General features: G+C 42.0%; 1 long non-coding RNA gene across 5 annotated transcripts; it reads left to right on the forward strand.

Moving 5' to 3' along the window:
* LOC116217537 (uncharacterized) lies at positions 1-9,589 on the forward strand. Of its 5 annotated transcripts, none has more exons than XR_014880535.1 (6): positions 1-5,947; positions 6,051-6,153; positions 7,395-7,535; positions 7,704-7,840; positions 7,937-7,995; positions 8,675-9,589. It is a non-coding gene; the product is annotated as an uncharacterized LOC116217537 (long non-coding RNA). The 5 variants fall into 5 exon arrangements; XR_014880534.1 differs by having other exon boundaries at positions 1-5,675; positions 5,786-5,947; positions 7,395-7,840; XR_014880533.1 differs by having other exon boundaries at positions 7,395-7,840; positions 8,626-9,589.
* Positions 9,590-27,312: the final 17,723 nt, after the last annotated feature.

Here is a 27,312-nt window from a genome sequence, read left to right on the forward strand (position 1 = left end):
CCCGCTGCCGCCGCGGCCCTCGGGGCTCCCCCGCGGGAGCTCGGGGACTCTGTGGCCGGTGAGACGGGGGGTGCTCACTCAGAATGCCGCGGCATGGCCGTCATGGGAAGGCTGGGCGCCGCCGGTAACCCGGCTCGGGGTGTCCCTGGCCCAGTCACACCGACCTCCACCCGCCGTCCCCGTGCCTGGGGCTGGGACGAGACCTAGCGGCGGGTACCCGCTCCGCTCCCGCTCAGGGGTCGGCACGGTGCGGCGCAACGCTCGCTTGGTACCCGGCGCTGCGGATCTCCCGGCAGGGCTGCGGCATCTCGGCAGGATGCCCTCCCCGAGCCCCGGCGCAGAACGTTCTGCGGGGCAGCGGCTCCTGTCCTCCCCGGGACGGGAGGGGCGGGGAAGCGGGCTGAGGGACGCCGCACGTCCTGGAGATCAGAGTTGCTTCCCAAGTGTTTCCCAGTGCAACGTCTGGCTTCCAGCGATTTGCGGGAATTTGTCTCCTTTCCCTCCCCTTTAGTGATGCTTTATGCCGGAAACAGAGGTGTCTCAAGGGCTTGTCTGACACTGTGATCCACTTTGCAGTACTACGGTTCAAATGAGAGCCGTGCTTCCCTTCTGGCATCAGCTCCCCAGGAAGCAAGACGCATCCGTGATCTGTAGCCGCTGCACGACCATCCTGCAGTCCTTCCCATTGTGGCAGTCCCGACGCTCTGGCACTGCTTGAGTTTGAAGCTCTCTGAGCTGTGGTGCTGGGTGTTATAACTATGGGAATACTAATACACCTATTCACGATAATGCTTTAATTGCCTCTACTGGTGGTGTTAGACAATGAAATTAGACAATGGTGAGAGATTTCCTTTGGAAGTTCAATTAAACCTCTGTAGAAATTCTCTTCAGACAAAATAAAGATCACAGAATTGTGGAAGGGACCACTGAAGGCCATCTAGTCCAACTCTCCTGCAATGAACAGGGATACCAAATTTCTGCCTTTGTAATTAGCAGTGATACTGTTTCATGCACGATCTCTCTAAATCATATTTGATTGCTATGAACTTTTAAAATTAGTTCTGTTCATCAGGAAAGGGGTAAAAGAATCTAGAAAGTAGCTGCAGAAAAGGCTCTGGGGGAGTCTTTCTGGACAGCAAGTTGAATGTGAGCCAGCAGTGTGCCCTTGCAGCAAAGAAGGCCAATGATATCCTGGGCTGCATCAGGAATATTGCCAGCCAGCTGAGGAAGGTGATCCTTGGCCTTTGCTCAGCATTTGTGAGGCTACACCTGGAGTGCTGTGTCCAGTTCTGGTCTCCCCAGTATGAGGAACATTCTGAAGAGAGCTGAGGATAATGGAGGTCCTAGAGCATCTCTGAGCAAAGACTGAAAGAGCTGGGAGTGCTTAGCCTGGAGAGAAGGTGCACAATCTTCTAAAAGTGCCAGGACAAAAAGCACTGGGCACAAACTGGAATACAGAAGTTTCCATCCAAACACCAGGAAGCACTTCTGTGCTGTGCAGGTGACGGAGCACTGGCACAAGCCACCCAGAGAGGCTTTGGAGTCTCCTCCCTGGAGATCTTCAGAAGCTGTCTGGACATGCGCCTGGGCAGCCTGCTCTGGGTGTCCTGCTTGAGCAGGAGTTGGACCAGATGGACCCAGAAGCCCCTACCAACCTCAAACATTCAGTGCTTCTGTTATTCTGGGATGTGATAATTTAGTAGAATCATAGAATGGTCTGGATTAGGGTTGGAAAGGACCTTAAAGATTATCCAGTTGCAGTTCACAGCAGGGGGATTGGGCTACCCAGGGTCCCATCCAACTTGTCCTTGAACACTTCCAGGGATGGGGCATCCACAGCTTTTCTGGTCAGCCTGTGCCAGCATCTTGCCATCCTTACAGTAACAGTGTTATTCCCTATATCCAATCTAAATCTACCCCTTTTTGTCCCTTGTCCTATCATTACTGGCCCTAGTAAAACAAACAATCAAATGAAAAACAACACTCTTTCTTCACCTTTCTTGTAGGCCCCTCCAAATACTGGAAGGCCACAGTCAGGTCTCCCTGGACCCTTCTCTTCTGCAGACTGAACAAGCTCAACTCCCTCAGCCTTTGTAAGAGAGGTTCTCCCATCCCTAACTACACTCATGATCCTTCTCTGGGTTTGCCTTAATAGATATGTCTTTTTTGTTCTGCAGCTCCTGGAGTTGGATGGGCCAATCTTTGTAGGTTCAGTCAGTATGTGGGAACAAGTGAGAAACAGAGGGTTTAAACAAATTAATTTCCTTTCATAATTCTGGCTGCTGCTAAGTAATATTTTTGTACTGATTCTCGTGTGTTCACCAGTGAAAGGGGCTGGGTTCTGCAGCTCATTTCCTCATTGCTTTTTCAGGTTTTCAAATATCAATTCATAACGTAAAGAAAAAGATAGATGCAAAATGAATGTGCCTGTGCTTACACATATATTCCACATTATTTCAATATTACAATATTATATCCTTTGTTTTTCTAGAACAAGATACCCTTTCTAGGAAGTTTCATCTCAAAAAGATATATTCTAAAACAACATGCTAGAAGATCTTGTTATGTGTTCCGTTTGCATGCACATATGCTTCGTTTAATAATAATTAATTCAGAACATAGTTCAGGCCGATGAAATGCTTTTCTCCTTGAGTCAACCATTTTTCATGGCCACTCTTTTTTTTTTTTTTAATGACTGTTGTAAAGCTAGCCTTTAGTGAGTTTAAGTAAAATATTTTATAATTGGCTTTATTTGAAAATCAATTTTAACTCGACTTACTTAAGCTAAAGTTTGTGGCAGGTCAACAAAGCTAACTTTATTTATATATTTAATTATTTTGCTGGGAGAGCCAAGGAGGTTTTAGATATCTAGAGCAGCAAATGGACACTTAAATTCTACACAGATTCAAAATTGCCTGCTGATTCTTAGTGATAAGCAATCATAAGCTCTAATTTCTCTTCTTTTTTCCCTGATACTCTGCTCCTGTGCTCGCACTCCGACATTTAGGTCTCCATACATAGAAGCACTTGGTTTGTATATCTTTGTAGATTTTGGGCCCTGCTAAAAACATCAAGGCAGCTGTAGCCAAGCCACCAGGCCCATCATGCTGCCTATGGTAGTGGCCTGGAGAAGGCTTTGACATCCACTACAAACATTTTCCAGACCTTTGGCTTCTTTGCAGCTTGGAGGCTCTCTGATACTTTCACACTTGTTTGTAAAATGCCCGGAGACCAGAGTTCAGATTTCACCCAGACCCAAATCAGTGTTCTAAGGACAAGGTTTACTCAATCAAAATCAAATGGGTTTATAAAGGAGGGCAGAGGCTATCTTCTCCAGACTGCCTGAGTACTTGGCTCCAAGGTGAGAACTGTGGGTGTGAATCCCTGCAGGAATCCTGGACCTGCAGTGCTTTCAGCATGGATCTGCGGGAGTCAGCCACACCTTGGATCACCTCAGAGATGGGTCCAATCTGGGCCTAGATGAATTTCTTCTTGGTTGCCTAAAATGTGACCTCATTTTGAAAACCTTTCCAAGGCTGTCAGTACAAGGCAAACAAAATCATGCCTTGCCCTTGATTCTGAGATGGTTGAATTGCAAGTCAGCTCCAGTGTGGGCCATTATCACAGTGCTAAATTTGATCTGCTAAGTCCTGCTGGGGTAAAGAGGATATTAGGTCATGCTCAGTCGGCTGACTTGGCTGCACAATTTCTGGTCAGCAGTACAAGCAGCACAAGAGCAAGGCTGTCTAGCATAGTCTGAGGTATCCAATTCTTCTCTCATATGACGTATGAATCCTAAAGTGCATATTTCAGAGCTCTAGGCCCCCCACATCTATGGGAAATGTGCAGATATAGTCACATACATGGGTCACCATTGCCTCAGTAATCTGCAAAGCAGGTTCCTGTCAAAGCTAAAGTTCAGGGCCAAGAGAGTTGTTACTGCAGTTACTTACACTGGTGGATGCACCAGAGATCTATTTTTTTTTCCTTCCTTCTTTTTCCCCCGTAGTCACCACATAATTTCCATCCAATCTTCACAAATCCTAATGCTCTATTCAAATACATGCTTTGTGTGCCTCTGGTTTCACCACAGTGGATTGTCGTGTGTGGCAGCACTGCAGACTTGCATAGTTGAATGTGTAGAGAAAAAGCTGTAAAGAGAATAGAAAAAGCATGAACAACGATGTCAGTTAGTAGAATTTAATTATAACTTAGAAGCAAAGCTAGTTGACTGAGCTTGTGTTAAAAGGGTTTGGAGAACCAGGTGATCTAATAGCTCTTTGATTTTTCAGGTAAGAAACTAGTAAAGGACGTGATTCTCTTCAGAGCATGTGCTCCTCCTCTTAATTTCAGCTAATTTTGTATCTCTGTGACTATTTCTATGTATTTTGCTTGTCTGAAATCTACTGACAATAGTAATTAGGTGAATACTACTTTTTTTTGTGTTACAAAGAGCAATACTGAATCAGAGAGAAGAAACATCTTGCTAAGGTTCTGAGCTCCAAGGGTAAGTCAGAGACTTCAAGATTAGCTACTTATGTGCTATTTGCAGTTTCAAGTAACCTTTTTTTTTCACTCAGAAGGGCAGTTAGGCCACCATTAGATTGTTCTAGCTGACTCAAGATTTGTCTACTTTTTCAAAATTATCGAATCTTAGAATGAGCGTGAGCACAGCAGTCAAAACTGCAAGCTTTTGGTGTCTCTGCTCAATAATGGCACTGAGATTTTAAACTAAATAGTTTGACAGCTACAGAGATTTGTTTTTCAGGTGAAGTGGCTTAACAGGACAGATGCAAAGGAACTTTGTAGGATGGATCAGAGAGTGGTACTTCCAGCACCAAGGCCATCTGCTGGCTTTGTCACTGTAACACTGTCCAAGGAACAGCTATTATTACTACAGATACATAGTATGAAATAATCTTTCTTACTGTTTGAAGAAGATAAGGAGAGAGAGACAGAAGAAAACTATTATTTAGGCTTGCTTAATTTTTGAAGGTACCCTCACCTTTTTGAGCTTCAGCCTTACCCTGTCAAAGAACCTCCCGTCAAAATTGTAAGTGAGTCAGAAGTCCAGGTATATTTAACTAATCCTTGTAGAAGTCACGTCATCTGGAGCCAGTTACACAGAAATAGAAAATGCCAAATTTTTCTGTTGACATAATGAAAACATACATGTTGCCTGTCTTGTTTCTCTTCCAGCATCCTAGAGCTCGAAGACAGCAAAGCATGTTTCTGCTGCTTGCAAGAAGAGAATTATAATAAAATTAGCTCATAGATTCTGCCATTTCACATGAAGTTCTTTATAAATATTCATCTAAATGACCCATTCTTGCTAATTAAGTAGTTGTCTGTATACAGAGACTGGTACTTCATGGTATGCAATGAGTGTTAATCTCTTCCCAGAAGTTAAGTACAAGGTGCTTTGATGGTCCACAGTGTTGAATGTACTAGGAGCTTCATTCAGATACATAACTTGTCCTGCTTAGAATTCAGAGTAAGATCAAATGATAGAGATCAACCTCAGTAAACGTAGAAACGGCATTAAAAAGCTATGGTGTTCCTCCTCGTATCCACCATGCTGTGTTTTGTGAAAGACTGGACTGAAATTCAATTTACCTGTTGATGTTTACACCAGCCGCTGTTTTGAGAATTTCAGCATTCATTTCATCAAGCAAGTAAATATTTACTACTCTGTTTCTCCCAAAGCAGCAATGGTTATTAAATGATAACAAAAGAAATTGTGGTATTTGTGCAGAAATGAATAAATCTCCAATTTTTCTCCCAGGACTCACCTGACTAGGCAGAAAAAGTGATTAAATGTGCATTTAAGCATATTTACATGGAAGAACATCTTTGAGAAGCCTACTCTGTGGTAGTTAAGAACCACAGCTGTTGATTGCAGTGCCTATCTTGTTCTATTACAGCTGCTATTTCTGTGGACAAAAAGGTGAGTGGAGGTTATAACTTTTAGTTTCCATTAGTACATGTAAAAGAGACCAATGTGAAATCTTTTGTTCCTTTTGTTTATATAAGGGTTTGCTCACTTTCAGTGTGCTGTACCAGAGAAAGTCCACAGAGAACAGCAATACTCAGCAGGTGCCAATAAGGACAGAATCGGAGAGCTAATTTAATCTGCTTCTCAGGTTGTTGAAGGTAGCAACTGGAATTCCACTAATTATCTCCTTCCCATCTTAGCTTATAAAGTAAATGCACCTTATGGAATAAGTAGAAAGTATTCATTATTTCCAACAGATGAAAATTATGTTTTGTCCTGAACGATTGTTAGGAGACCTTGAACATGCAAAGTTACCACTGAGAAGTCTATATATGGGAGATGATAACATGGAGCATATTCATTTTGCTATAGTTATGTGTTGAGATACAAACCTTAGTTTTAGGGGATTCCCGTTCACTCTTCTTGTAAATATATATTTTTTTTTTAATCACATTTAGTTATTGTAACCACCTTTGGTTTCAATCAGATTGTTTCAAAGAGACTGCTACATGTAATAACTGATATTATTTCATGGTGGAATAATCTGTCCTCCAGGAATGTAAAAGATGTGGAAACGCTTTGATAAAACATAATGCCAGTTGAAGCCAATATTTCTCTTCTTATGAGTGGTGAATACTAGAAAAACGACAAACACTACTGGCCTTATCTGGATCACCACACTGCAGATCTAAATCACATATACAGTGCCCTCCAGTTGTGTTAGGTATGCAGGAATGCAGAGCCTCTTAGCAGTGGTTAACGTCCTTCCTTTGGGAAAGGGCTCCCTCAAGAATTCTCTCAAAGTCTGGCACATACATTCCTGGGCAGTTCTTCTGTACTCACCATGTCTGTTGGTCTCTTGATACCAATCCATGGTTTTAGGTTGTTTGTCCAACTGGTTCTGCATTTGCATAATGTTTTCACCACTGCCCAGGATGGTTTGTACCACTGTGAAAACGTGGAATAATCCTCAGAATTGACTTAATATAACAGGCATCTCACGTTCACAGCCTTGTTGTAATGTTGCACAATCAATACACAATGTAATTTATTTTTAGCTGGTACAAATAATATAATAGGAGGCATCACTCTTGATTGTTGTTATTATTTTTTAATTTAATTTCCCACAGAAAGAGTATATATAAAAAAAAGTCTACTAGGACAAATAGAAAAAGGGGCCTAGTTCTCCAAATTATTCCCTTAAAGTACTCTGTTACTACCTCCCATTTTGGCTGTAATTAGTTTTAGATGAAGCCAATAGCCACAGAAATACCACAAATTATTTAATTGATGACATTTTTTTTCACTGGCTGATGTTAATTGACTATCAAAAGAATAAATTTATGGAATCCTCAGAGGAAACGTATCTGTTTAATTTCAGTTTTCTTATTTCTCTTAGAAAATATATGATATCTTATAGGATCAGCAGAACGTGGACTTCCTGTGATACTCTTTTCTCATACTTACTTCAGAGATAGTCATTAAAAGTGAAATAACTTCTGATGTGATGTACTCCATTACATCCTGGATATTGCTGCTGGTGAGTGGATGACTTACAGGATTATTAACAGAGTCAATCTATTGATGATCCAAGCAGACATTTTTATTTGCTAACAAAATGCACTAAGGGAAAGAACTATGAGAAAACTGGAGGAATTTGCCTAGTGGCTAACAGGACTTGAGTATACACCTTGAACTTTTTTTATAGAAATAGTGCAAAGAAAAAAAAACAACCTAGAGTCGTTCATATTTGACCAAAAGCTACTTGCAGTTTATGATATTTCTCATCTGGGAAATGAAGGTCCATGCAATCCACCATCCCCTCATCTCAGAGAAATGATCCAGGTAAATAGATACTTAAGACCATATAAAACTTATCTTGGACTGCCAGAAGAGTTAGCAGATGATCATGATAGTCATTCTGTGTTGTGCTCTCCCGAGGAATCTTCAAATATTTGAAGAGCAAACCATGGGAATCATGATTTCCTCCCTTGCTGAAAGTAAGTACTTCTTCCTGTAACAAAGGAAAGTCAGTTCTCAAGCAGCACAGAAATGTACAGCAAGAACTAAGGAATCTTTTTATACAGTTGCAGTAATATGTCGAGAGTGTAACTATTTATACTGGAATTTGAAGAGGAGATTTCAATTACCGATCTTTCTTTATGAGAACTACAATGGCCACTTTTTAGCTGCTGTGTATGTATTTTATGATACTCTGACAGTTTTTCACTGAACAGCATTTCCTAAGCCTGCAGATTTTTAATTCCAACTGGTTTTATTTTGACCAGTGTGGAATAATGATACTTTTTGAATTATCCAAGTTATTTTTCAGAAAGTTCTGAATAGTCTCTCAAAGTCTTTTTTTGTCTGACTAAAGATCAGACCCAGTGTAACTCAGCTTATGAGATGCAAGTATACTGGTATTGCTGGAAGACACTTTTTAATTAAACAAACAAACAGACAAACAGACAAACACACAAACAAACATTATATATTCTTTTTCCTGATGCGTGCATATGGCTGGTTCTGCAACACTGCCATACTGTCTTTTCTAGGACAGAGTGACTCTCACCTCTCAACCTTGATGTGTGTATTGTTTTTTTTTCCCCTCATGCTTTCTTTGCCTGCAGCCTGATGCATGTACATCCATCCTGCTTCATTCCACCACTCTTTTTTAAGCCAACAGCCTAATAATGAAGCTCTTCATGAGACTGTGAAGCCAGCACCAGCAACAATGAGTCTTCATTATTCCTGGAGAAGACTGGGGTGTTTGATATGCATGAAGCTTTGTGCAGACAGCTACAACTATAAACTGCCATTTGTTACTGTCAAACAAATAAGTGTTACAACTATTTAGAAGTGTTGTTCTTCTCTAGCAAGGGATTTATACTTGAAAAATAAAACAAAACTAATTAGTACCGTATCTTTTTTTTTTTCATCAAAATGAATGGATTTGGGCTGATGAACGAAAATCTTGTTCTCTGTTACTGCTTACACAGTGGGGTTGGAAATGACAAAGAATTGGATTGATATAAATAACTGAGATACTTACCTGTGACCCGAGACCTAGTCCGATGACTCTTTTAACTATTTGCACATATTGTGTTTGTATAATACATAAACTTGCCACATAGCCATGTATTTGTAGATTTTTAAAAAATATATGTTGCAGAGAGACCCTAAAAATTGAAAATGCTGGTCATATATTTGGCTTTTTGTAATGCAGGAGGTGCTGAATTTGACATCCATTTTTTCAGAGAGCTGAGAGGAAAAATAAAGCTTAATTAGAAGGTTCCCTTCCCCGTACCATCTCCCAAACGAAACCACTGAAGTTCTGTTGATAACAGCCTGCGTTATCTACACTCACTGTAGCCAATAAGCTTCCTGTCTGCCCAGACTGAATACAGTGTGCCTCATCAAGAGATTTTGAGCTGTCTCTGATACTCAAATATTTCTATTTCATTTCTCAACTAAAACATTACTTATCTTGTATTTGATGAGAATTTCTTATTCCTTTAGTAAATCTTGGTGCTGATGGACCTCAAACTAGTTCCTAATTTATGTTCATAGGCATGAGGCATCTATGATATCTTATCGAGGAAAGACATTTTGACATAATAGTTAGGAAATATCCCAAGATAAGGGAATGTAGCTATTTAGAAAAATACCAATAAAATGGATTTGTTTGAGAACTACAAAAGGTGTTTTGACTGCATCGTCCAGATGATCCTCACCATACCTACATCCCTCCCTTCTCCTCTTACCCTCTCCTCCTCACATAAGTAGAGTAATATAGTATGGTAAAATTTCTGCAAGGTGGTAGAAGATTGGAGATTACTATTTTCCTTCTGGGGCAGGTGTAACCCTGGTCTGAAGTAAAAGAGGTAAGGAAATGGGAATGGCATTGTTCTATAGTTAGAACTAGATAGTGCTAGGAATTTTAATGCTTTTTACTTGTATATCATATTTCCACATATGTACACAGGCTTACGCATGAGCATACGTGTGTGAACATTTGCGTGTCCCCATGCCTCTCTGACATTCATGAAGATTTAACTGCTAACTGTTCTGGCACAGATTCACAAAAGAGCAAGGACAGTTCGTAGGTGCTATGATGTCATTCATGTGCTTACTTTTACCCCCCTTGTGGCTGGCACAAGAACATCCATAAAACACAAGAAAAGGAAATCACAGCTAACTATTGCCATAGCTTCAGTATGTGGCTGAACACATTCCTACAGCTTTTAACAGTCAAGCAACTGCTGAGCAAAGGTAGTTACTAGGCCAGGGGATCTCACTGTCATAAAAATAAACAAACACCAACGTGAAGGAAACTGAAATGTGTCCCTGAACTTGCACTGTACACCATATTCCTTTGTTTGGTATAATGGGACTTCTGTAATTTCTTACTAGGACATAAGAATTGCAAGTTGAAATGAATATACATTTTTGTGGACAGATAAACTGATTCTCTCTTAATTTTAATTGACACTGAGATGGACTCTTTTATTTCCTGATGCTCTCACATTTACAGCATGGGAAGAAAAAAATGTGTAGAGCATTCTGGTTTTAGATAAATACCAGGATGTTTTGTGGCTGTTTAATCATCTACAAAAAAATCAAGACAAGCTTTCATCTGTCACTCAGTACTGGAACAAAGCCATCAAGGGCCCTGGATATGCCAAGAATTAGTAGTCTCACTTGTATAGTAAGACATTATCCTTGGTAGTATTGGAATGTATTAGTATTTAGTCTGTTTACTGACTCCAGAAGGTTGTCAGATGTTTCCTTCCTATCCACAATATGAATATGAAAGCAGAAATAGTTGCAATAACTCACATAAATTGCTCAAGACTAATTCCTCAGCGTTCTTATTCCAAGAGGAGAGCATCCTTAGAGAATGAAAACTGAAGGAAGAGGATTAGTTATTCCGAGAGGACTAGTTCATAATGAAGAAAAATCCTGAACAGTTGGTGAGAGGGCAGATTACTGATAGAGAGAGCTAAAGGATTTGAACAAACTGCTTATTAACACATGGCTCAGCATATATGTCATAAGGAAAAGAGCCAGCCAAACTACTGACTTTAAGGGAACTTCAAACTTAACCCCCCTTATTAACACTGGCCAGTACAATATATACACTCTCATCTTACCATGTGATTGGTACTCTGTGCATCTCTACAGTCTTTCCCACCATGTAGACCATGATAGATTTCCACCCTTAAAGGGTATGCCCTTGCATGGCCTCCCTCTTCACTGTTGCAGCTACACCTATCCCTGCTGAGGATGCAGATCAACAGAGGATGTTTGAAGTACCTGCGATAACCAAATGTGTATTCTTACTGAGGAGAATAACTGCTATATCTTTCTGATATATATTCTGACGTTGGCATTGGTCTCTCTAGCAGTAACATGATAGATGTGTACATACTTCTTTTACTTTGTCTCTATAGTAACAGACTGCCAAAAGGGATCTTGTGTTTGGGAGCTCAGCCATGAACATAGAGAAAATGGAGGACTATACCCCACCAGCAAGAAAGGAAAGTCTAAGAATAAACTATTTAAGCAAAGAGTTATGGGTGAAAGACTGGAAATGACATATATAAGCTAAGATACTTGAGAAGAAGGTATTCTAGTTCTCATTTGTTGGACAAAATGCAAGTTGAAACTTCTGGCCTCAATTCTTGGAGGAAAGGAATAGGCATACTCCAATCTCAACATTTCTTTTATTACTAATGCTTTGACACAGGTACCTAATATTGTTTTGTGGTAAACACCACATTCTTCTCCTTTCTTCCCTCCTTATCATCTACTCTGTCCATTCAATGCATGGTAGAGCAAGCATACGTTTGAACAATTTGGTTTGTTCTTGAGTTTTTGTGCTAATTTTTGTTTCAAGCCACAACAAGTTCAAACACCTCTGCTCACTTTCAACTTCCTCTGTGATTCAGCCTCATACACTCCCTTTCATTTGCTATGCCATGCTATCATCACCTCCCCTCTTAGTAATTGCGTTGTTGAGCTACATATATATCTTGCAGTTTCTAGGCTGGGATGGAATTCCAACTATATTTCAGGTGAGAGCCAAACATGCAACAGCTTTGCCTGCACCTTCAAAGCTCAACATGAGGATTTGAGAAAACAACAGTAGAGTATGTTGCATATCAAGTGTTTTGAATTGAAAGGCCGAACCAGAAAAAAAAAATATGCTGAAGAGCAGAGGCTTTGCAGATCTTCTGCAGGCCACAAATTTATTTTCTGCTTGCAGCAGTGCAGAGGCTGTCCTAGTCATTGTGCAGGTGCATGGAAAGCACATGTTGTGTGTGCACATGTGTTGTGTGCACATATTAACGATGAATTAGGTTTGCCGTAGTATAGTAAGTATCTTCAATTTATTTTATGCAAAAGTGACAATTTGAAGTTTTTTAAGACTAGGTCTTTTGGCATTTCTTTTTGCCAACGTATAATAAATGTTTAGAAAGCCATCCTTGTATTTCACAAGTGTCTGTTGAATTGGGGCAGTGTATTAACTCTGATTAATAAGATTAAAAAAAAAACAAAACCAAAAAACCTTATGAAAACGTTCCTTTGAAGCTGAAATAAAAACATGGTTACACCCAGAGATTAATTATGAATAATTGGATACTAATGCATTTGCAATATGCGCAGAGACTTTAATCCATTCAGTTGAGGAGGGAAGCACAAATGATTCGAGGAGGAATATTTTTCCATCTTAAAACGATCAAAGAATTTTTGTGTATTTGCAGAAATTGGTGGAGACTGATGACAGCGAGTAGGAAAAAGGATGACAGTTTGAAATAAATAACAATATCAGATGAAACATGGAATGAACACACTCACAAAAACAAACAAACAAACAAACAAACAACATCCCCAAAAATGCAGGAATTTGCACTGGAGGTTCTGCAAAAGTTAAAAAGTCTGTTAATGTGCAGAAGTCTGCACATTAAACTCTCATTTTCCTCAAATTTACTGTCTCAGTCTGTGGGAATCTAGTTGTTTTCAGCTTTCAGCAGTTACAAAAATAGCACAATGTAAAAAAAGTGCACAGACAATAAAATGCTAACAGTGACCAAGGCCTGTTCACTAAATGAGAGTGCCAATTCTTGAGTTGGACTTCGTGTATTTTCTTTTGGCTGTAAACTTCATGATTCATTTCATAGTTTCTCCCCACCCTTTCTGAAACTCCTGCACCAATGAGCAAGAGGATTAGTCCTGGAAGAGAGAAATGAAGAAGCAGTGCATTCAGCAGTGTGCATGTATTTGTTAGGGAAGGAAATACTAACAATGAGTAATGTTTGCTGCCTCCCTCCCCCCCATCCTCCCCACCCCAATGACTTTGGTAAGTTTAAAGTAAATCTGCAGAAGTTTTTCTGCCAGAGTGTTCCATTTGTCACACAGTGGGGATGGCCCCTTCTTGCCATCCCACTGATGGGACAGTCCCGCTCTTCAGCTCCTGTGGTGGGGTCCATGGTACCCTGAGCCCACAGTGTGGTGCTGCTTCCGAAGACTGAACTCCCAGCAACAATGTAACTTGCATCTGTCCCTCTGCAGCTCCTTGGCTCTTGCTTATACATCTCTCAGTGTCAGGAAACTTCCCCCTCCTGTTGCTGTCTCCATTATAGAAGAGAACAAACATTCCCTCTTCAGGGCTTGTTCTCTCTCAGTCTTCACTGGTGACCTCAGTTTTCATTTTTGCTGACATCTCCCTAAGCTAGGAATCAACCATCAGAAGAGTTATATTTGAAATTTGTTAGCAGTTGTCTTTCTTTCTATTATTATAATATTTTCTCAGACCCAGGTTTCATTACAGATGATTATGCAAGAATAAGCCTCAAGGCTGTTTTGTATGTGGAATGTTTGTGGCATTTGCAGTCTCTCCTGCCTCTGTATTTCTGGAGAAAAAGCCAGATTGGATGATAAGAGAATAGTACAAATCTTACTTTTCTATATTGAAAGCACAACACCAGCCAGTGACAGCTGAAGTAATGAATCACTGTGATTTACATATACAGGTCAGCGGAGGACACCAGCACACAGCTGAAAACATCCCCTAAATCTACACCCTCCTGTACTACTCCCATTCCAGCCAAATACGTGCACATTCCTGCTCTATATCCTTTGACCAGCTATGGGCCAGGAGGTGAGGAGGTTGTGCCTCCCATCGTGGCGGGGCTGACAGCCCCAGGAGCAAAGGAGCTGGGCAGGAGTAGTGCTCCTCAGAGTCCTCTGGGCCCTCAACAGCCAGCAGCAGGGAGCAGCTAGGATCAGTCCCAGCCTGGAACTGTGACACACAGAGGTATTCTCTCAGGTCCCTGGCCAAGTCATGTCTGAGGGAACAGGGAAGTGGGACGGGCAGGCTCGTTTCCTTGGAAATGCTTTTGCTATATTTAAACTCTGAGAGGGGGCGTGTGTGGTGAAGTAAAGGATTCACCCCCCATTTCTGAGTGAGGGGAAAAATAATGTCACTATTCACATCCTGGACTTGAAAATGCAAGAATGCACTGCACTGGATACCCTCTCTACATGCATGTGCCTGAGTGTGCTGGCGCTCCACAAACGGAGTGAGTGATCCCTGGGCGGCTCAGATGTTGCCAGTGTCCCTCTCGTAGCACAGCAGCTGAGATCATGTTGTTGATCTTGTTTTACAGCAGCCCTGACTGTTGTGCAGAGTACAGAATGTTCCCTCCCATGAACTGAAGTTGAACTTCTCCAGCCCACTTTGTTTCAGGAACCACGCAGATATATGGCCGGAGGGGTGGGGGGGGGAGGAATACGGGAAGGGGGCAGCTTCAAAAAAGTTAGAGGGATGGAACAGAAGAAGTTCCCTAAAGGTTTGATTCGTCAAAATCATTTAGTTTGTGGTGTTTCCCCCCCCCTCCCCCCCCCCCCAATTAAGTTAAAAGAAAAAAAAAAAGCAAACCAAAAATTAAAAAGCTTACCAAATAGCAAAACAAGAAATCCAACTGAAAGCCAATCAGCATCACTAAACATACTTTGAGAAAAGATAGGAAAAAAAAAAGAGAAAAAAAAGAGAAGGCGAACCCACTGAACAGAAATAGATTTATGGCACTATTGTTTCTTTGACTGTCTGTCATTGTTAAACAAGGACTTCTTCTGCTTTGCTCCATCTCTCCCCCTGCCCTGAATGCTACGCCTCAGTTCCTCTCCCAGAGGAAGCTGAAAGTGCATCAGGCTCCACCTGAGGGGAAGAGGCCAAAGGTTTAGTGGACTTCTTCTCTCACCCCGCAGGCTACTTGTTTTTGCAGGTACATCCTCAAAGCCGCGGCTCTCAGATGCTCGGTGTCACTGTGGTGTGGCTCTGGATCATGGGGATGAGGGACCAGAGAGGCTGGCGGAAGGTGCGGAGAAGCAGGCTGCAGCCGTTTGGCAGCAGTCCCCCAGGCTGACATGTCAGAGCCCTGCTGGGTTATATTAGCAGCACACTGAGGCACTTTTCTTGTTCAGCGTGGTCAGCTCTGTGCCAATCTTGGATCAAAATTAATCAGGAATCTCAGGAGATTTTGGTAGGTCCTTTGTATAATTTCCAGTATTTCATGTGGTGCTCACACTTTCATTGCTTTTGAGAAACTCTGCCTTTCCCGGTTTGCATTCGTGATGGGAATCACAGAGTTAACCCACTCACTCAGTGCCTGTGTTCTTTGCAGGAGCTAATCTCACCACCTAGTCCAGTTCAACTAACTTATAATTTATTTCTCAGAGCTGACTGGATGCCATCTGCATATATTTTTTTGGCAGCAACCTGGGATTTATATCACTACGACGTGTTATATCCTTGGTGTGTTCCAGTCCATTAAGCACCTCATCAAATACTTTAAGAATATTTTTTGTAGCCGGCTCAATAGCTAGATGATACATTCTCTGGCAGTCTGCTGTTCAACCTTAGTGAACAAGGACCCTTTTTTTCCCCCAAATGTAAGGTAAGCTTAGTGCATCTCAGGTTTTAAAACACATAAGGAAGCCCCACTGCTCCCACTCTATGGTTCATTCCCTATGTACTGTAAGGAGGGTTGCACCATGCCCCCCAGAATCTGGCTGGATGCCTGCTGGGAGATAGAATAATTGAATCCCCAGAATTGGAAGGGACTTTTAAAGGTCATCTAGTCCAACTCCCCTGCAATGAAGGGGAACACCCACAGCTAGATCAGGTTGCCGAGGACCTGGTTCAGCCTCAGCATGAAAGTCTCCATGGACAGGGCATCAACCACATTACTGGGGAACCTGTTTCAGTGCCTCACCACTCTCACTGTAAAAGATTTTTTCCTCATATCTGACCTAAATCTACCTTCTTTGAACTTGAAATCATTCCTTCCTGTTCTATCATGATAGATACTGCTAAAGAGTCTGTCCCTCTCTTTCGAGTAGCTCCCCTTTAGATACTGAAAGGCTGCTATCAGGTCACCTCAGAGCTTTCTCTTTTCCAGGCTGAACAGCCCCAGCTCTTTCAGCCTGTCCTTGTAGAAGAGGTGTTCCATCCCTTACATCATTTTGGTGGCCCTCCTCTGGATGTGCTCCAACAAGTCTATGTCTCTCCTGTACTGAGTATTCCACTCCTGGACACAATATTCTGGGTGAGGTCTCACCAGCACAGAGCAGAGAGGCAGGATCACCTCCCTCAACCTTCTGGCCATGCTGGCATGCTTCTTTTGATGAGTCCAGGATAGTTGGTTTTCTGGGCAGTGAGGGCACATATTGCTGGTTCACATCCAGCTTGCCATCCACCAGTACCCTAGTTCATTTTCCACAGGGCTGTGCTCAATCCTTTCATTCCCCAGCTTGTATTGGTAGTGGATATTGCTTCAACCCAGGTGCAAGACCTTGCATTTGGATTTGTTGAATGTTCTGAGGTTCATCTGGGCTCACTGCTCAAGCCTGTCTAGGTTCTTCTGGATGACAGTCTATCCCTCGGATGCATTGATTGCATCCCACCCCTTGGTGTCATCAGCATACTTGCCCCCCAGCAGGTCAAGAACTACCTCCCAGGTAGCACACACTCGTCATTGCTCTGAAAGCTGATGAGTCCACAGCACCTTTTGTTTTGGCACTGGGTACTCTGCCACCTGCTCCCCAGTTGGTGCAGCCCCTGGTAAGGAGATGGAGTGCTGGTACAGCAGAGGCACTGAAGTGGGATGGTGCAGCCTTGCTGAAGGCTGTGGAGCTGTCTGTGGCTGGGGAAGAGCTTTACCCCGCCTTGCCATTACCTGCCAGCTAGAGCAGGTTCCTTGCTGTCCAGTCTATTCTTTTCCCTTCACAGGAAACCCCACATCCTTGCATCATGTACCATCAGTACTCTTTTCCCTCTCCTTCTTTCCCTTATCTTTCCATATCTGCCCCTTATCTCCCAGCTGCCCAGGCCTTTTGGCTATTCCCAGGTGTTAGTACATAGCGTGGTTCTGTTCCTTAGCAGTTAATGTGGCTGTTTCACAGCCTGCTGCGTTTTATCTTATCCACAGCTCTTCAGAGCCCTCTCTCACCTTGCCTTGCCAGGCTGCTGCGTGTAACTGTCTGAGACACGTACAACGGTAACCCAAGGACATTTTCTTTCTCCGAAATGGGATTGCGTTACTTTGTGCAGGTGGTGGGCCAGGATGATGGACAATACAGGAAGGAATTGGAAGTATGGTAAACAGAGGTGGGGCAACCTTTATTTTCTCCAGCTGTCCTATGTGTCAAAGAATCATATAATGGCTTAGATTGGAAAAGATCTTAAAGATTATTGAGTTTCAAATCCCCTGCTGTGAGCAGAGCTGACACCCACCAGATCAGGCTGCCCAGGAGCCCATCTAATCTGGCCTTGAACACCTCCAGGGATGGGACATCAAAGTTTCTCTACAGGCTACCTGTGCCAGTGTATCACCTCCCTCTGAGTAAAAACTTTCACCTAACATCTAAGCTAAATGATCCTTCATTTAGTTCAAAACCACTCCCCCTTGTCCTATCACTATCAGACCATGTAAAAAGTCACTCTCCATTTTGTTAACTGAAAGAACGCGTGAGGTTCTCCTGGAACCTTCTTTTCTCCAGGCTGAAAGTTTCAACTCCCTCAGCTTTTCTTTGCAGAAGGACTCCCTCCCTCTGACTATCTTCATAGCTCTCCTCTGGACCTGCTCTGACAGTTCTACATCTTTCTTGCACTGGGAATCCCAGACCTGGACACAGTGCCTTACAAGGAGCCTTACAAGGGCAGAGCAAAGGGGACGATCACTTCCCTCCCTCTGCTGGCCACCCTTATTCTGATGTAGCCCAGTACACTGCTGGCCTTCGAGGCTGCAAGCAGACAAAACTGGTCCAGTTTTTTGTCTGCTAGGACTCCCAAGTCCTTCTCCAGAGGGCTATCTCAAAGAGTTCTCCCCATCTGTACACATGTCCTGGGATTGCCCCGATCCAGGTGCAATATAAAATGTGTTTAACCTTGAATAAATCCATGGGTTGGATGAGGCTCTATGATGAGACAAGTTGAGCTCCACGTCATAAATTTGTTTCCATTACTAAACAATATCGAACCCAAGCCCCACACAAAATGGCGTGGTGTAAGATCTCTTCGGTGTTTGCTAACTCAGTTTACTGGCCTGTCTCCCAGCACAGCTCCTTGGCTACTATGAATGTTTCCTCTTTTTCCACGTATTGTAAAACAGGGTAGCGTACGTAACAGTGTTATGGGCTTGGCACAAAGACTGAGAGCTTACGGTTTTTTTTTTCCCTCAATTCATGTTCTCAGTGGTTATTGAATTGTGTTTGCAGACAGTGTTCTCTATTCCTACTCAAGAATACTTCTTTTGCACTATTAATTATTATGCTTTTTTTTTTACTTCAAAATTTTGCCCAATAACCTGTATATACTTTAATTGCTTTTTTTTTGTATGTGTGTGTGTGCTTTTTATTAGTTTGTGAAAACAAAGTCATGCCCTTGGAGTGCCTTGATGTGTCTACATGTCCTTCAGTGCATATAAATTTCCATGGTCTTGATGCTTCAATGCTTGCTAATTCTTACCTCTTATAATCTCAATTTCTGCAAACCATGCAAAGATCTAATAATCTTTGGAGAACAACAGCCATTTATCACAATAATTTTGCTTTGACCTGGCCATTAGCTACATCACCACCTAATTTGATTCCTAATTAGTCCATCTAATGGCTGTTCAAATTTAGATTTAGCCTTATTTCTTGGGGTGGCCTGATACCCATGTCTTTCAAATAGAGTCCTCCTCCAAGTGAATTCTTGTGCATGGGTGGCCCAAGTCGCTGCCTTCTTTGAGTAACTCTTTCTGGAAGTCTGCAGCTTTCTTTGTGCACTCATGCGAATGGTTTGTATGTCTACAATGACTGCTGCATACAGTGTGGAAGATTTTGCACTCGCTGATTTTCTTTCAGTACCAATTCATCAAGCAATAATAGAAACTTACAACCATTTCCAGCAATTTTGTAAGGTTCCCTTCCAGTTTGGAAATTGCAAGCAAGTTATTTTCTCTGTTGTTAGTTGTCTTAGGCTCTGTGCATTATGAGTTGGCACAAAAAGAGCTCCAGTATCCACCATGAACAAGTAAAGATGCAGGATTTGGGAGAAGAGAACATTATCAATTTGGCTGATAATGAAGCCTCACAGCCACCAATTACTTTTCCCACAGACAGGACCTCTATCCATGTGGTCTGAGTACTTTCCAAGCCACTGTGCTGCTGTCAGTCCTATTGAAGGAAGAGACCACAGAGCAGACAATGCAACAGAAGACTTGGAATTAGTCTTCATTATGGTGATAACAACTGATGTTCTCCAGAGCAGCAAGGATGGTGCCTCCAAGTATTACAGCTTAGATAAAAAAGAACCAAATAACGAAATAGCAATGAGGGCTGCAGAAAAGGGTAGATTCAATGACTTCCGCTTGTATGTGCAGGTGCACAGATGTAAAATAATGAAAAGATTGTAATCCTTTCCTTTCCTTTCCTTTCCTTTCCTTTCCTTTCCTTTCCTTTCCTTTCCTTTCCTTTCCTTTCCTTTCCTTTCCTTTCCTTTCCTTTCCTTTCCTTTCCTTTCCTTTCCTTTCCTTTCCTTTCCTTTCCTTTCCTTTCCTTTCCTTTCCTTTCCTTTCCTTTCCTTTCCTTTCCTTTCCTTTCCTTTCCTTTCCTTTCCTTTCCTTTCCTTTCCTTTCCTTTCCTTTCCTCTTCCTTTCCTCTCCTCTCCTTTCCTCTCCTCTCCTTTCCTCTCCTCTCCTTTCCTCTCCTCTCCTTTCCTCTCCTCTCCTTTCCTCTCCTCTCCTTTCCTCTCCTCTCCTTTTTCCTCTCCTTTTCCTCTCCTTTTTCCTCTCCTTTTTCCTCTCCTTTTCTCCTCTCCTCTCCTCTCCTCTCCTCTCCTCTCCTCTCCTCTCCTCTCCTCTCCTCTCCTCTCCTCTCCTCTCCTCTCCTCTCCTCTCCTCTCCTCTCCTCTCCTCTCCTCTCCTTCCTCTCCTCTCCTTCCTCTCCTTTCCTCTCCTTTCCTCTCCTTTCCTCTCTTTTCCTCTCTTCCTCTCCTTCCCTCTCCTTCCCTCTCCTCCCTTCCCTCTCCTTCCCTCTCCTCTCCTCTCCTTCCCTCCCCTTCCCTCCCTTCTCCTTCCCTCCTCTCCCCGCCCCTCCCCTCCCCTTCCCGAGATGCAGGGATGCTGGGAAACATGGAGGAGTGCATGGTGCAGTCTGCTTTGATCTCTTGAAGATGAGAGCATTGTGTCCTTCCTACCTCAGGATATGTCTCTTTTGTCAGCTCCTGCTTCCCTCTTGATGAGGGTCCAGCACTTCAATCAATAATAGTGTGCTTCACTGCTTTTCCCAGGTTTTCCATCCTCTGCAACCTTATCTGCTGTAGGCTTGAGCTATGTATAGATCTTCCTCTACAACCTTGAGTTGTGTATAGAGAAATCAAAGAATTTCATCAAGATGTGACAGTTTGAAATTTCATTTCTGTGACAGGGAGTGTACGTATCACACTGCAAAAAGTGTGTGAGAATGCCAAATACATATGCATATACACATATACATCTAATGTGTACGTACGTATTTCAAATATAGGTGAAAAACATCTGTATGTCCACATTTATATGTACATATATTTTCTGAGAACAATTAATTGATGACTTGAGCACAAAGACCCATCCAACTTGGCCGTGAGCACTTCTGGGGATGGAGCGTCCACAGTTTCTTTGGGCAACCTGTTTCTGCACCCCACCACACTGAGTAATGTATTCCTAATACCCAATCCAAATCTAGCCTTTTGTTACACTTTGTTCTGTCACTACACTTCCTGACAAAAACAAACAAACAAACAAACAAACAAACAAACAAACAAAACCCTCATCTTTTCTTTAGGCTCCCTTTAAGAAGTGGAAGGCTCCAATGGGGTATTCCTGAAAATTTCTCCAGACTGAAAAATCCAAACTCTCTTAGCCTGTCTTAACAGGTGAGGTGCTCCAGCCTCCTGATCATTTCTGTGGCCTTTCTCTGAAGCTGCTCTAGTAGGTCTGTCTCTTTTGTGCTGGAGCCACAAATACTCCAAGGGAGACTCATGAGAGCAGAGCAGGATTCCACACTGAATCACTGAAAATTGACTGTAGCTCTACTGAATGTGGACATACAGCAATTTCTTATCAAATCTGTATGTCTCTAATATGTAGACAAATATTGTGTGGGGCTGTGTCAAAGGCTTTGCATGTGTTAAGTTACATGGTGTCAGTTACCCTTCGTTGTCCACCAATACTCTCAGCCTCTGGTAGAATGCCACTCATTCAGGCATGATTTGTGAAGTCATGCTGTCTGGCTTCACCCAACCCCTCATTTTCCTTATGCCTCAACATTGTTTCCTGAAGAACTTCTCCATGACTTTACCAGGCACAGAGCTTTGGCTGATCAGTCTGTAGTTCCATGCATCTTCTTTTCTACATTAAAAAAAAAATTGATGCTGTTTCCCCTTTTCTCATGTGAAAGTGAAAGCTTAATCTGAATATCACAACTTTTGTGATGTAACTAACTTGTCAGAATGGCTTTCTAATCTACCTACTATTCTCATTCTGAACTGTTTTAGCTCTTGCATCCGTATCATACAGACATTGTTAGGCCTCGGTTTTAGCTTACAAACTTTACTGACAGTATATGGGTATGTCTAAAGTTTTCTCTCCTTTATGTTTCCCAAAAGACTGGCAAACCTTGGTTATGGTCTGTCATTTGAATAAATGGCAAACCTACATCAGGAGGCTGAGCAGCATTACAGCAGTTCACTCTGAGGAAGCATGATGCATAAGTGTACCCATTACCGAGCTAACTGGAAACAAGTGAAAAAGAAAATTCAAGTTCAGACCCCTAAATAAACTTGAAATTGGTCTTAGTGTCTGGACTAGAAACTAAAGTTTAGACCTGCATTAGAATTTTAGTAGAATGCAGAGGAAGTCTGCATGGCTGATGGATTTGTTTATTAACAATTGAGATCAGATTACAAACAGGAGGGAAGTCAATTCTTTACGAGGGTAGATAATGACAGGACAAGGGGAAATGATTTTAAGTTGAAGGAAGGAAAATTTAGGTTGGATATCAGGGAAATTCTTTACCAAGAGTGGTGAGGTGCTGGAACAGGCTGCCCAGAGAGGTTGTGGATGCTCCATCTCTGCAGGTGTTCAAGGCCATGTTGGATGGGGCTCTGGGCAGCCTGGTCTAGTATTAAATGAGGAGGTTGGTGGCCCTGTGTGTGGCAGTGGGTTGCAGCTTCATGATCTTTGAGGTCCCTTCCAACCCAAGCCATTCTATGATTCTATGATTATATACCCTGTGATATTTGAACATTTTAAGCTCAAAGTTCTGTAAGAATACCTACTATGGTGGGATTTTGCTAGCTACTAATTTAGGATGTCTGATTTAAGATTCAGTTCAGCAGAAATCTGCAAGGCTGACTTTGAATTGGACACGATAGAATTTGATTTCTCTTTCTAGTTATATAGCTTTCATTTAGTTGAATAAAAGTTGTAAGACATCATTAAAAAGGGCAAATAAATTAAATTAGGTATTTTTCTTGTCCAGAGTGGGAATGCAAATGAGTCCCATTGCCATCACAGGATGCATTACAATAGTGTACTGTGGAGGGGTTTTGCAGATCATGGCTATATATGGGAATGGTTACAGAAGTTTTCTGGTAGATGGGGAAAGCCACTGGATGCCGAGGGCATCCAAACCCTGGTAGATCTGGGTGTCCAAAAGATGTACTTTGATTTTTTGTTTGTTTCAAAGCTTTTGAGTTGGATGTGGGCCTACTTTTGGGTAGCTTTTTCACATGCAGAGGATATGACTCATATTGGAAACATAGTCTGTGACTTGAGAATAGATATGTGTACTCTGTGATGAAGGTATCAAGTATATATCAGAATAAAGCTGTTTTTTGCACTTTTCAATCTTTTCAACCTGACACATTCATTTATTCATTCTCAAACCGCTATGCATATTAGCAAAGACAAATCAATACCATTGAAATATCAAAGTTTGTAGCCCAGTATTAGTGTGATTGTGTTTACATCTAAATTAGCACATCAGTTTTTTTATCAGTTTCTGTCATTATCACTGATGGCCCGAATGTTCAAATCGTACACTAAAAAACCCTTGTAAGTAACTTTTCCTTGGCAGACATTCTGAGGTAAATGTTTCCATCTGAATACATTTACCATTGTAATTTTTTTGAAGCTCCTGCATATGAGTATAGAGACATTTTTCCTCTCTACCAGATTTGTTGAATATATAACGTATATTCTGTGAAATGTATGTGAAACCAGACTTAACAAGTCTGGCAAGGCAGAATTTTTTTGTGACAAGTTCTTCATCCTGAGAAGAGATTGCAAAAGAACCAGTAGAAACTGCTGCTGGTGGTGGTTGTGCAAGTTTTGGAAATCAAGGAGTTCACTCAAATGTCTAAATATGAATTCAGATGCCTAGTTTTGAAATTCCTGGCTAAGAGTTGTTCAGCCTATGAATTTTTACAAGATCTGCCATGGATCTGAACTTTGTGTGAACTTTGCTGTGGATCTGAAATGGTGTAAACTTTGAACTTAAGATGATCAACATAGGGTGAATATAATCTTTGACTTTCTTAGCAGAGCCATATATGTAAAATATCATTTTCCAATCACTTGAAACTTTTTCGTCTCTTTTGACTGCAAATCAAAAAGGAGCAGTTTAAGTATTTTTTTAGAAATACTTTGACCAAGCCAGATGTTAAAGTAATGATAATTTACAAGTCTGTTTGGTAGGTTTGTGTCATGCTTTTACAGAGATGGTAGATGGAACTAGCTTCTACAACATGTTAATGGCAACCACATGGAAGCTGTGAATAGGAGGTAAAAGAGTTTTTCTTCTTGCTCCTGTTGTGTTTTTCTGTTCAATGACTTTATAATTTTTTTGCAGTTGCAGATAAAAAGATGTTTGTCCCTGAAAATAAAACTAACTGTGTACTCTTTTCAAGAACAATGTATAGCTGCAAAGACATCCATCTCTACAATAGGAAAAGCTCTTGTATGAACCAGATACACTCAGTAAACAGAGTGAGTGACAAAATTTGCTTGAAAAAGAACAGAATGCTTAATGGATTTTTACCTTACTTCAATATGTTTGGGTATTTTTATTTCCTGTTCCTTCCAAAGCCTCTCTTTCAAGCTCCCAGGTTTCTCTAGTGTCACTCAAACAGGACAGTTTGTATTAAACGCTTCTGAGAGCTGACAAACAAGGGGAATAGAAAACTTGGTTTATTCGAATACTGCATGAAGACACAAACAAGATACCAGGTCATTAATTCCAGCTATGGATAATAAACAATGCAGTGGCTTGTACTGCTGGCAAAGCCTTCTCTACAAGTGACACAGCTGTGTCCCTGTCTGTTGCTGATTTTTGCCACCTCACCAGATGCAGCAGTGCTGCTATGGTTTCTCTGTGCTGGCACTAGCACAGCATCTGGGTGCCAAAGATGGGAGTTTATATTATGAAGGTGAATTGGAAACAAGGAGACAAGTACAAGCAAGAAACTTAGCAGCACCCTATTACCACCAGCAAATCTGGCTGAATTTTCTGTGGGCATGAAACTTTGCACGAGATTTCCAGTAGAGTCTTCCCAAGGATGAAAGACAACATAAGGGAGGCTGGCTTCATAACTAACTGGAGAAACTAGAAATCAGGCAGGGACATTTCAGCAACTCTTTGTAAAGCCTCAGTTTTTATTAGTAGGATCAGTTATTCTCAGGGTCTCCAGACTCTGAGATGTAAAACACTGATGGGAAGCAAGATGAAACTCCTATAATCCAATGAGAAACTCTAAGTGACCTACTACATCATTTGAACATTCATAAGCCTACGGGGCTGGGTGGGATTCATTCAAAGGTAGAGAAGGAGCAGGCAAAAATGCTGTCCTAGCCACTTTCAATAACTTACCAGCAGTCCTGACTAACTAGATAGATCCCAATTGGCTGGAGGTTAGCAAATGCAACTCCAGTCTACAAAAAGCGCATGAAGAAAGATCTGGGGAACTACATGCCTGTCAGATTGACCTCAATACTAGGGAAGATTATGAGAAGATCACTTTTGTCATCACATGGCAGGTATGGGATAAGGTATGGGATAATGGAGTGATCACATGAAGCCAGGGTTTCTGAAGGGCAGGTCCTGCCTGGCTAACACAATTTCCTTTAATGACAACATGACCTGCTTAGTAGATGAGGGAAAGGCTGTGGATGTGGTTTACCTGGATTTTAGTAAAGCATTTGACAACTGTCCCTACAGTATTCCATTGGAAAAACTGGCTGCTCATGGCTTGCACAGATGTATAGTTTGCTGGGTAAGAACTGGCTGGACGGCCAGAGTTGAAGGGTCATAAGGAGTAGAGTTAGACCCAGCTGGCCAGCTGGTCATCAATGGTGTTTCCCAGGATGAAGTCTCAAGTCACTTTTGTCTAAGACTTTAACAAGGCAAGTGGGATTAGAGCGCACACTCAGTAAATTCACAGATGATAAAAGTTAGGTGGGACTGTTGATTTTCTTGAGGATAAGAAGACTCTACAGAGGGATCTGAATGGGTTAGATGCATGGACCAAGCCAAATTGTATGGCATTCAACAGGGTAAGTGCTGGGTCCTGCAACAAATCCATGTAGCAGTACAGGCTTTGAGAAGGACAGCTGGAAGTGTGCCCAACAGAAAAAGACCTGGGGTGTTGGTAAACAGCCAACTGAACATGAGCCACCAGTGTGCCCAAGTGGCCAAGCAAGCCAACAACATTCTTGCCTGTGTCAAAAATAGTGTAGCTAGCAGGACTAGCAAGGTCACTGTCCCTCTGTACATGGCACTACTGAGACTGCACATCAAATATTGTATTCCGTCTGAGGCCCATTAGCACAAGAAGGACATTGAGTTTGTCAGAGAAAAGCAATGAAGCTGGTGGAGGGACTAGAAAGCAAGACATATGTGGATTAGGTAGGTGTAATGGAAGTTGTTTAGTCTGCAGATCTCATCTCTCCCTAAAACTATCTGAAAGGAGGATGCAGTGAGTAGGATGCTGGTCTCCTTCCTCAGGTGACAGATGATAGGCTATGAGGAAACAATCTTAGGTTACACTGGCAAAGTTTTAGACTGGTCCTTAGGAAGAATTTCTTCATGAAGGGTGTGGTCAAGCATTGGAATGGGCTGTCTTAGAGAAGAGAAGGCTCTGAGGAAATCTTGCTGCAGCATTCCAAAGGGACCTGTAGGAAAGACAGGGAGAGACGCTGCCAGGGAGTGTAGTGGCAGGACAAGGTATCATGGTGTTAAAACAAAAGAGGGTGTCTCGGTCCAAGATTTTTGTCCATTTTGGCTATTTGGGTTTTGGAGACTGTGAGGTTGTGGACTGATTGGAAGATGTGGAGCTGAACTCTTCTACTAGTGTCGGTGGCACTTTCTACTAAAGTACATAATTTATCACAGCAGTAACGTGGAGCAGCATGCAGCCCCCAGTTCTGCTAATGGACAAGATTCAGATGCTTTCAATACAGGCTATTATTTTAAATCAGGTTATAAATTAAAGAGGTCACAATCAACTTGAAAGTCAGATTTTCCTTCTGACACAGTTTTCCATATTTCTGCAGATAAAAGACAATATTCTTTCAGCTGCACAAGCAGCTGTGCTGCTTCGTTAACATTTCTGTATTAGATGTAGCATCTAGATTAACTTCCCTTTGACTTTTTCCTCAGGGTACTCTGTTAGCTTTTATGTGAGTCTTTCTCAGCAGTGCGGGAATAAGGGGCATTCAGGTGCTACTGAG

The sequence above is a fragment of the Meleagris gallopavo genome, chromosome Z (genome assembly GCF_905368555.1).
Source record: "Meleagris gallopavo chromosome Z, MGAL_WU_HG_1.1, whole genome shotgun sequence".
Classification (NCBI taxonomy): domain Eukaryota; kingdom Metazoa; phylum Chordata; class Aves; order Galliformes; family Phasianidae; genus Meleagris; species Meleagris gallopavo.